At 42.3% G+C, this 11,693-nt stretch overlaps 1 long non-coding RNA gene across 1 annotated transcript; it reads left to right on the top strand.

The window, feature by feature from the left end:
- The first annotated feature begins 2,598 nt into the window (after window positions 1–2,598).
- On the top strand, window positions 2,599–6,452 carry LOC107105608. Its single transcript, XR_001482347.1, has 3 exons — window positions 2,599–2,714; window positions 4,360–4,633; window positions 5,035–6,452. It is a non-coding gene; the product is annotated as an uncharacterized LOC107105608 (long non-coding RNA).
- Window positions 6,453–11,693: the final 5,241 nt, after the last annotated feature.

Genomic DNA, 11,693 nt, shown 5'->3' with positions numbered 1-11,693 from the left:
CAAACATAAGCTCATATCGTTACATAGTGCCCATAAGGATTTGAGGATCCTGAAGGGATGCATTGGCATAACAACTTGACAGACAACATGTACTTGTTCCATACTGTGCTGATGTAGCTGTGCTATAAGAATCATGCTGAAAGATCTTGTTCATTTTCCTTAACAGATATTGCCGTTTCCCGTTTGTTTCCTCTCATAAGATAATTCCAGAATAAGAGATGGATGTTTTTATTTTGTAGCACTGCAGTCCCGTGAGCATGTGTAGTGTATTTTCAGAGCAGCATATTTTAGTCAAAAACTAAGAACTAAGATTTAAATGCTGTTTAATCCAGTTGCTTCCTTGTAAAGGATGTCTAATGAATTTGACACCTTGTTTGATGGTACAGAAAGAAGACACAAAGCCAGAGGTGCCAATGATTCTAAATATGGATAAACAGCCAAATCCACTTGCTATCAGTCAACCAGGTAAAGAGACTTTATTTATATCAGGGCTGTGGCTCAGTGGTAGAGCATCCGCTTAGTATGCAGAAGGTCCCAGGTTCAATCCCTTGTATCTCCAGTTAAAAGTTCTAGCAGTAGGTGATGAGAAAGACCTCTGCCTGAAACCTTGGGAGAGCTGCTGCCAGTTGGAGTAGGCAATACAGACTTTGATGGATTCAGTATAAGGCAGTTTCATGTGTTCATATGTATATCAATCAATGTCTCAACATAGCCCCAATTGCATATACTTAAATCCATGGAAACAGAAGGGAGATTTTTCAGCAAACTTGAGGGACCCCCCCCAAATTTTTTTGCAGTAAAACCTGAAAAAATTAAAAGAGGGGGTTTTTTTTACAACCCCCCCAAATAGAGGAACATGTCTGTGCCAAGTGTACACATCAATTAGCAGCCTTGGGGAGGGAAGGATGAGCCAAGTGATCCTGTGTACCTTGATGCAGCCCATCTTCTGCCTGTTCTGTGGTGGCTGGCTGGTGGGTAGGAAGGAGTGGGACCCAACCCCCCACCAGTGAAGTGGTAGTGCTGCAGGTGGGTGTGAAGGAGCAGGAACTGCTGCTAGCTCTCTTTTTTTGGGTAGGTGAGTGAAGGAGCCTTGGAACTACTGCCACTGGCCCCCCTGCCAAGCAGTCAGAGAAAAACAAATAGGTGGGCAGATTGACTACTGGCCAGGTAGCCTTGCTGGAGGTTTGCAGGCGGCTGGGCAAGGAGGGGGAGACTCCACTGCAGCTCCCTATGGAAACTCAGTGAAGCGGCAGTGGTGGAAGTGGGGAGGTGAGGAGGAGGTGGAGTTTCCTCTGCCCTCCAAAGTCCCATCCTCTCAAAACTGCTGCTGAAGTGGCAAACCTAGAGATGGGCAGGTGGGTGAAAGGTGAGGGAGCCTCCACTGGTGGACCTGGGGAGGGGAATGAACAAGCAAGTGCGGAAGGCAGAGGAGGTGGATAGTCAAGCAAAATCTTCCATTTCGGTGCGTGAGGGGCGTGGACTGAGATGGTGAGCAGCCCAGTAAGTGTATGGGATCCCTCTCCATGAATCTCACAGGTTCCCACTTGTAACACTGTAAATCTGTAACTTTACAAAATTTGCTAGATTGTTATGTTTGTTGGGGTTACATTTAGAAAGGTAGTCTGGGGTTGATAAACTGGCAGTTTTTTCAATGATGAGACCTTGCCTTTTGAATGCCCTCCTCCTTGAGGCTTGGCTGGCACTTATCATATTGTGTTACAGGCACCAGTCCAAAACATTTCTCCTTACCCAAGCTTTTAACTAACAGGTTCCATTTCTTTAGCTGTTTTATGATCTGCTGCTAGTTTGTTTTATTAATATCATGTTAGATTGTTCTATGCCCTGGCTACCTTTATTGGCTGTTTCATTGGCATTTTTAGAATTGATTTGGTTTGATTCATGGTTGGATTGTTTTGTTGATATGTTTTTATTGGTATGGTTTGTTTTTATTGTTTATTTGCTAGGTTTTGTTTTATCATTGTGAGCTGCCTTGAGGAGGTCTGGCGATCAGTATTCTCACACACCCCGCTTCCAAACTTACACTCACATGCTGCTACCTGTCTTTTTCCAATCGCTATTTTTCTGCTCTTATGTTTCCTTCTTTTCAGATAAATTTGAGAGTTAGGAGGAAGAAAGAGAAGGGGAAATTAGCTGCTAAGAAGAGAGAGAACTGGAAATAAACAATGGGCAGAGAGGCAGACTGCAATACTCCCTTAATTTTGTCTGAGATGACTGTTTTATCTAGTTTTCTCTACAGGTTAGGTGAGATGTTCAGAATTCTTAGTAGGCAGACCTGCTACAAGTAGTCATGTCTAACAGTCATCTAAACATCCAGCTTCCATATTATCCTTTTTATTTTTAATCATTTCAGTTTTTAACTCAAGTCTGCAGACCTTGTCTACTAAGGCATGGCATTCAATATGTTTTCTAGAGAACAACCTTGCATTTGTCACAGGATCTCATCAAACAACATGATGGATCCCTTTCATCTTTTAACTTCCAGTACTTAAATTTTTTTGGTGCTTTTTAAAGTCACATTTCCTAATGGGATTCTTTCATAGAAATGAATGGACTGACAACCTGCAAAGAAGACCTAATGATTTTTTTTCTAATGGACTTAAGCCACTTATGAGCCTTATTCAACTGGATGCAATGGATGGGAAGACTAACAGCATGGATGATTCAACAGATGAAGTTCAGTCTATGGATGTGAGGTGCATACCATTAAAATCTTGGCCAGGATCTGGAGAACTGTACCTCTAGTGCCCTATGTCTAAGACTGCTTTGGTTTCATATATTTATATGAAATTTAATTTGGTGTTTTTCTAAAAAATAAATAAATTAAAAATCAGAAAAAGATGCTGTTTTTCATAACATCCCAAAGCACAAAACAACAAAAATTAAGCATCACCAAAGAGTACGAAACAACCTCCCCCCCCCCAATCTTAAAACTAAAGGCCAGGGAGGTACTTATCAACTAAAACTTATTGAAATACAAAAGTTTTTCCTTTTTCCAAAACACGTACAAAAATAGAACTTGATGTTCATCAGAAGGAGGGAAGTTCCAGAGCTGCTTCAGGTGGGATTCCCTGCTTCAGGTGGAACCAAATTTGGCTTCTCCATGAGATCTAATTTGAAGTAGGGACTGTCTAGCTGATCTTGGTGAGATTCATATGGGAGACACACAGAACCCAGATGATGCAAGGCCTTAAAAGCTAAAGCTAATTTAATAAATTTGGTGCAGATGCATACTGGTAGTCAAACAACACTCTGGCTGTGACGTTTTGCACCAGCTGAACTTTTCGAATCATCATCAGGGGCAGTCTAGCCTAGAGATCCCTAAGACATGGATGGCTCCTGGTCTTCCAGCACTAGGCTCAGCTGGTAAACTCAGCTGGTAAAGCTGCCAACCCCTGGAATTAAAGAATACAGCAAGGTCCAAGAGCACCCCCAGGATGTGAATCTGATCCTAAGAGAGGTCTTTCTCTATGCAACTTGTTTGCCAAGACTATCACTAGCATTGCTTCCATGCTGTCTGCATTGATCTTAAGATCACTTACTCAGTTCAAAAGTGGGTTGAGACGTGTTTAGCATCAGGATCTCATTGCTTAGTGAAGTTAAAAGGAAAATATTTCATATTGATTATACAGCTCACTGTCATTCTGGATGCCTTTCCCCACCCCTGGTCTCATGTTAAGGAATGTTGGTGGCAATATTTATTCCTGAGGAATTCCATAGAATATTTCTATGGGGGGGAGCAAAAGCCACCTAGTAGCTCCTTCTGGAATCACTCTAGAAGGACCAAATATACTCCAAAGCATTACCTGCATTTCCAAACTTCATTAGGTGTTCCAGAAGGATACCCTAGTATTGCAAGCCCAGAGATATCTGAGAGAATCAACAGACTCATCCTCACTCCACCCTTCTTAAAATCCTGTCATTTAGCATTTAATATTAATTTATAATTAAATAATTCTGTCAAAATAATACATTTCTCCCACTGCCCTTTCACAAGAATCTTTGAACTAGTATTTGATTATCTAACTATGGTCCACTGAGGTACAAAATACTTTCATATCAAAGGGTCAGATCTGTATAACTTAATGGTTTGCATGTTGCTTACCAGCACAATTCATTTTGTTCACTAGGGCTTCCTCCCAGATGAGTCTGCCTAGGGTAACTACTTTTCTCAAGACTCAAATTGTATGCTAAACTATCCACTTATAAAATAACTGAGCAGAAGGAATGTTTTTATAACCCAAGAATATTTTGTCACAAATGGCATTTAGTCTCCTAGTGTGAATAATTTTACTTTTATTTAGTAAAAACTTGTTTCATTTTTCTTCCTTCCCTATATAGTCCAGCTTCAAAGGAAGAACTCATTTCCATCCCTGAATTTTCACCATTGAATGAAATAATGCCAGGTGTATCTTTGGACCAAAATGGATCAAATAATGGCAAGGCTCTTGAAGATCTACTAGATTTTACTGGCCAGGCTACTTATCCTAAACTATCTAGTGAAAGTCTCAGCATAGATGATTGTAATAAAAACTTGATTGATGGATTTAATAGTCCAGGACAGGAGTCAACTTTCAACACCTTATGTTGACACACACTCCTACTCAGCAATAAGGTACAACATCTATATCTTTTTGTTTCTACTCTAGTCTATCTGCTCTCTACCTACTGTTTGCTAATAATCCACCACCCAAATAAAAATGGAAGGCAATGATGCAAGGTGATTGAACCCTTTTATGAAGTGGTAAGGTCAGAAGACCTGATGCAAGCTGAGATGTGTTGAGGGTTATGGTGATAATTTGTTGTTACCCACAGATACAAACAGGTGGTCTGTAAGGAGTGCATTCTGCTCATTTTGTTTGCTGGCTGACCACTTTTAGTTTTATGTATTGTGCTGTTATCATTTGATAGACTGCAAAATAAATCTTACAGCCAGTAAGTGTAATACATGTTGCAATGTATAACAAAGGCTGAAAAAATTCATAAACTCATCACCATTTCTTTTTGGATTGACAGAGGAAGTAATTTGGAGGATATAATGGCTCCTGATGCTGCTGCTGTCGGTAAAATAAGAGCTTGTCATTTGAAGAAGCTGCTGCAGTCCTCAACACTGGATGTCATCTTATTCTGCACTGAATTTACTGTCTTCCCATATGTATTTGTCAAATAATTAACCATTTTTGGTAAAGAGTGGAATCTTCTGTTTGGACTGATTTCAGGGCACATTTGCAGGAATTGTTTAGAATATGAGCTTCAGCTGCTAAGAAAAATGTGGGCATACAATATCTGTCTCCTCAGGCTCCTGAGCCTGTTCATTAATTTTGAAAAAACATTTAGTTTTATCATGGAACTATCTGGATTTTTTTTTTATGGTTGTAAATGCATCATAATTAAAGTGTGTTCTGCATTTGCCATACACCTGTCTTTGATTTGTTTTTTCCCTTAGGAAAAGGTGAATTTTTGCTGCCATTTATTACAGATGTTTAATTGCAATTTTTTTACAGAGAAGGCAACTGCTGGGAACAAAGGGGCCTTTCCTGCAGAAAGTAATATTGCTGCTCCTTAGAACAGTGCATATAACATTATTTTTATTCTTTTCTGTCATTATGTCAGATGGAACTGAACTATACTGGTAAAAGAAATGAATAAGATGGCTCTTTAAAGTGTAATTTTAACGGTTTATGGAAAAAAAGGTCAATGTGTTTAATCATATGTATTATAGAATTGTATCATGGCTGATGATATGTTAATGTTTAAGACACAGCATTTCTTGTCAGTACCAGGTGGCTTTCTTTTTAGTAAGTTCCTACAAACTCAGCAACATATAATTAACAACAAACCATACATAAACATAGGCAACAGGATACTTATAAGGCACAATCTTGAATACTGAAAATTGCACCCATGCAACTTTAAGCCTCTTGCAAACTCTACAAATATGTATAAGGGAAGGTTTTTGAGAATATATAGACATTTTGTTTGCCAAATGAAGGGTGTGATCAAGCCCACATTAAGAATGTTTAAGTGGCACTGAACTAAGTGGAACTTAATAGTGCTTAACTTGGACTAGATTGTGCCTAAAACATTTCAACTTTTGGTGAACTCTTAACTTTTATGCTGTATTCTGTGCTGCCTAGAGGGCAGTTCTGTCCCGTTCTTTACAAAAATAAATCTGTTTGAAGCTGATAAAATTGGAAACTTTTATATATAGGGATGTGTTAAAATGTAATGTAGCTCTGTTCTTGTGATTCTAAAAAGAACACCTGTTGAAAAGTTAAAGTAGATTACAAACTACGTGAAAATATACAAAAATGCTTTCAATATTTATGTTGATGTATTTCAGCAAATACTTTCTTGGTAACTGTGCAGTATGTTGTAGCATGGTACAGTGTCTTCCAAGTAAATTCTGCAGTTTTCCTCTTAAACAATAAAAAACTCTGAACAAATTTGGCTGTGATACTAGTTTTCTTGAATTGTTGACTGTCACGAGATTGATAAGTATTACATCCTGCTATCAAGGATCCTAACTGTGAATTCATGCCTGACTAACAAACAGACTCCTTTGACCTTCTAAGGCAAATTTCAATGCCTTGGTGAGAAGCAGGGATTTGGGGTTTTTTGCATGACCTCCTTAAGTAAGAAAGCTGGTACAACTGCCCTCTGCCCTTAAAAAATTATTCTCTATACTCAGCTCATCTTTCAATTGAAAGTATGGCTATGCTCCTGCTAGTACCTGATGTGTGCCTTCAGGCCATCCTTTTAGTATTGTTGACCTGACAGGGCAGCTGTACATCCTTATCTGTGCCCTCTTGAATTTCCTGGAGTTTCTTTGCAGAAGTGGGGAGACAGTGTAGCGTATTGATGGATTCGATATCCTGTTCCCACTCTTCACACTCATTGCCATTAGGCAAATATGCTCTGCTGTCAGCTAGTACCATTTGTTGACTTGGACAATATTTGAACTCCACATCATAGCATTGCAGTCATATCAACATTTACTGTAATGTCTTTGGAGCACTCAGTAAACTTTTTGAGATGACTGTCTCAGAACGTTTGTGGTCTAAAAACACAGTGACTGCCTGGCCATAATGAACTTGTTCCATTCCAAAAACCAGCAGCAGCAGCTGTTTCTCAATTTGGGCATATGTTCTTTCAGTCTCTGACAAAGCTCTGGTTGCATATGCAATTGGACAATCCTGCAACAAGACTGCTCCAAGGCCATTTTCAGATGCATCATACTGAAGAGTTAAAGTTGCTCTGGATGGTAATATTGTAAGACTGCTGCATTAGTAATCAATTGTTTCAGTAAATCAAAAGCTTGCTCCTGCTGTGTCCCCCAATCAAATGCTATATCTTGTTTAGTAAGCTGTCTCATAGATAGTTCAACTGAAGCCAAATGGGGACAGAACTTGTCATTTCATTAAAAATTTGTCATTTCAATAATGCTCTATATGCCTTTCTCATCTACCAGGGCTGGCATATTTTGGATATCCTCAGTCTTACAAGGGTATGTGTGATGGACAGTAAATGGTTAATGCTGTAACCCCGTCTGAGAACCTTGAGGGTATTCAAATGGGATTCTTCAGTTGAGAGTGTCAATTAGGAGTTGGCAGGTGACAGTTAACAGTGAGAGCGTGAAGCACACTGTGAGAGGATCAAGAAGGATCCTGAGTTAGGGAAGTGGGATGTGTTGTCTGAGGGAAATAGATCCTAGAAGATGGGGATGATTCCTAGCCAGTGGGTATGGTAGGAAACTGGAACTTGAGTGAATGTTCCTGTGATGAGACAAAGATGAAAAATTATCTAAGTACTGTGTTAAAAAACTATTTCTAAGGCTAATATAAAGAGGACACTCCAATAAAATATGTATTAAAGTACCAATTTTCCCCTGAGAACAATCACAAAAAGTGGTCTGAGTAAGGAATCTTTCTTAATTTTCCCTTCATAATGGGAGTGGGCTGTGCATTCAATCAAGATAATAAGAAAGCTCAAAAATAATTTGAGATAGTTAGATAAAAAGCAAAGGAAGGCAGCGATTTTGGTGAAGGAATACCAAAAAAATAAAGAAGAGCAGGCCCTGTGGGCACGAAACTATGAGCTCAAGTAATCCCTTTCTTGGATATTCTGCCTCCCCCCCCCCCGATGTCGAAGCATATCTTCCTATATCACCATCAGAGGATGTTAAATCCTACGGTGATTGCATCCAACGTATGGCAGTGGATTTGTCCATGACACCTACACTAGTCTCGAGCTTTGTAGATGACAATGTCTTCGACATCATGCATTCGGGCACCTCACCTTTGGTGGCCTTGCCTTTAACAAAAGTCCTCTTACAAACCGTTAAAGACTTTTGGACTCATCCTTCTTCGGTCAGTGTGTCTAACAAACGTTTAGACCACATGTATAAGATCCAGGAATCCGGAGCTGAGTTTTTGTATACCCATCCAAAACCCAATTCCCTAGTCGTATCATCGTCTACTAAGGGGAAATCGAGTCATTCTGCTCCATCCGACAAGGAAGGAAAGAAGCTGGACTCTGTCGGTAGAAAATTCTACACAGCCGCTGCAATGGGCATTAAGACGTCTAATTATGCAGTGTGCATGGGCCGATATCAGTATAATTTATGGAAACGCTTATCAGATTTCCTTCCTCATATTCCTAAAGAATGTCAAACTCAAGTAAAGAACATTCAAAATGAAGGAATGGCCGTGGCCAGGCATCAAATTAGTGCTGTTAAACATACGCTGGAATCTGCGGGCAAGACCCTAGCTACTTCTGTTGCGCTGCGCAGACACGCCTGGTTACGCTCTTCTAAGAGATGGCTATCTCATAGAGTTTTCTCTGACTCCCAAAATCTCCCGTTTTATCAGAACCCCGGCGTCTCCTGCCCTGCTACAGGAGGTACAATCGCTGACACAAAAAAACGCTATAGAGAAAGTCCCGATGGCGGATTGTTGCCGCGGGATTTATTCCAAATATTTCACGGTCCCCAAGAAGGACGGAGGACTTCGTCCAATCATGGACCTTCGTTTTCTCAATCGGTTCATCATTTACAGAAAGTTTCGCATGACCACGTTGCAAAGCATTTTACCACTCCTGTCTCCAGGGACTTGGATGGTCACTTTAGATCTCAAAGACGCTTATTTTCACGTCTCCATCCATCCTCGTCACAGAAAGTTCCTCAGATTCGCAGTCGGGGAGGACCATTACCAATTCAAAGCCCTTCCATTCGGGCTCTCTACCGCCCCCAGGGTTTTTACGAAGGTAATGGTGGTTGTCGTCGCTCATCTTCGCCTTCAGGGCATTCAGATCTTTCCGTATATAGACGACTGGTTGATGGTGGCAGATTCAAGAGAATGTCTCCTTCAGCACATCACCATCACATTGTCGGTCCTATCCTCCCTTGGAATTCTGGTGAATTTACAGAAATCCATGCTGCAACCTGCAACTCGCGTGCAGTTCATAGGAGCTGTCATAGACTCCCTAGCCACTCGGGCGTACCTTCCTCGCCAACGGGCAGATACCATTCGTCTGGAAATTCAACGTTTGTTCCAGTCCAACGTGACATCAGCGGTCCACATTCAGCGGATCTTGGGTCTCATGGCAGCCACCACTTCCGTGATCGAATATGCACGCCTTCGCATGCGCCCGTTGCAGCTGTGGTTTCTAAAGAAATTTCGCCCTTCCATCCATCCTCCGAGCCTTCAACTGGTAGTGCCTCCGCAGGTCCTCGTCTCCCTGCAGTGGTGGCTCGTGGACACCAATCTGTTGGCGGGTGCACCGTTCCAACCGATCGTTCCCGTAATGTCCATCACCACAGATGCCTCCCTGTGGGGTTGGGGTGCTCATACAGACGACACTTGTGTGGGTGCTCCATGGCAACCCCTTTGGAAGAGTCATCATATCAACTATCTGGAACTGCTGGCCGTAAAATTTGCCCTCAGATCCTTACTCAGACAGGTTGTAGGAAAAGCTGTGTTGATTTTTACGGACAACACAACTGCGATGGCTTATATCAATCGCCAGGGCGGGACCGTGTCCAGGTCCCTTTGCAGGCTAGCTATGGACATATGGGAAGAGTGCCTTCATTGGAACATCACTCTCCAAGCTGCCCATCTGCCAGGAACTTTGAACCAACAAGCGGATTTCCTGAGCAGAGGGGGAGCATCGGACCACGAATGGGAGTTGAACTCAAAGTATCTCCTTCCTCTTTTTCAACATCTGGGACATCCCCACATCGATGTTTTTGCAACTCGATTGAACAAGAAGTGTCCCAGGTTTTGCTCCAGAGCGGGGTTGGACCCTCTGTCAATGGGGGACGGTCTGTTGATGTCGTGGGCTCACGACTTTCTATACCTATTTCCTCCGATTCCGCTGCTCCACAGGGTGCTTGTGAAAATACAACAGGACAAGCCCCATTGTCTCCTGGTAGCCCCCTGGTGGCCTCGGCAGGTGTGGTTTCCGACACTGCTGCGGTTAGCCAAGGGATCCTTCGTACACTTCCCGCAGGAGTTGGATCTCCTCCAAGCTCAGGAAGGCCAGGTCCTTCACTACGATCCTCTGAGTCTCAAGTTGACTCTATGGGAAATACGCTTTCAGTGATGGATGACCGTATCAATGAGGTCCTGTTGAATTGTCGTAAACTGTCTACTAGGACGTCTTACGCAAAGAAGTGGGATTTATTCCTACAGTACTTGAGTTCTTCCAATTTACCTCCTCCGCCAGTGGATTTGAGGTCTATTTTTGCGTTTATTTTGTCCAGAATGGACTTGGGACTCAGTTTTTCTTCAGTTAAGGTGTATTTAGCTGCGGTGTCAGCTTTTCATCCATCTATTGATGGGTTTTCAGTTTTCTCGCATCCTCAGACGAAACAGTTTTGTAAAGGTCTTATTCGCCTGTACCCTCCCCGTCGTTCTCCGACTCCGGCCTGGGATTTGGCTTTAGTTTTGCGGTTTTTGATGGGAAAACCCTTCGAACCACTGGCCACTTGCTCTCTAAAGTTGTTATCGCTCAAGACTGCGTTTCTGGTGGCCATTACTTCTGCTCGTCGAGTCAGTGAGTTGTCTGCTTTAAGGTGTGATCCACCATACTTGATTTTTTCCCCTCAAGGGGTGTCGCTGTCTTTGGACATCTCCTTCTTACCGAAAGTCGTTTCGGAGTTTCATCTACGTTCAGATATAGTTTTGCCGTCATTTTTCCCGTCTCCTGCCAATGAAGAGGAACGGAAATTGCACTCTCTGGATGTTAAGAGGGCGTTGCTGTTCTATTTGGGCAGGACCAAGTCTTTTCGTCAGTCTCCAGCCTTGTTTGTTGCTCACAGTATGCCCTCCCTAGGGAAGAAGATCTCTTCCCAGACGCTGTCCAGGTGGATTGTGGAAGTAATCAAGCTATGTTACGCTTTGGCTAAGAGACCTCTTCCAGGTCAACTTCGCGCCCACTCTACAAGGGCGGTAGCGGCTTCTACAGCTTTCATGAGAGGTATGCCATTGGAGGACATCTGCAACGCTGCGACTTGGGCTACTCCGCTCACCTTCGTGAAGCATTATGCCCTTGATGTCCGGTCTACTCGTCGTGTGGCGTTGGGTCGGTCTATCTTGCAGACGGCGCAGGTGTAGGGCCTCGGCCCCTCCTCCAGGTAAGAGTTATTGCTTGCTATTCTCCCAAGGGTGTGATGC

Source organism: Gekko japonicus, unplaced genomic scaffold (genome assembly GCF_001447785.1).
Source record: "Gekko japonicus isolate JY-2015 unplaced genomic scaffold, Gekko_japonicus_V1.1 scaffold3280, whole genome shotgun sequence".
NCBI classification, from domain to species: Eukaryota; Metazoa; Chordata; class Lepidosauria; order Squamata; family Gekkonidae; genus Gekko; species Gekko japonicus.
Note: the sequence above shows the minus strand (reverse complement) of the source record. Positions and strands in the feature narration are given on the sequence as shown.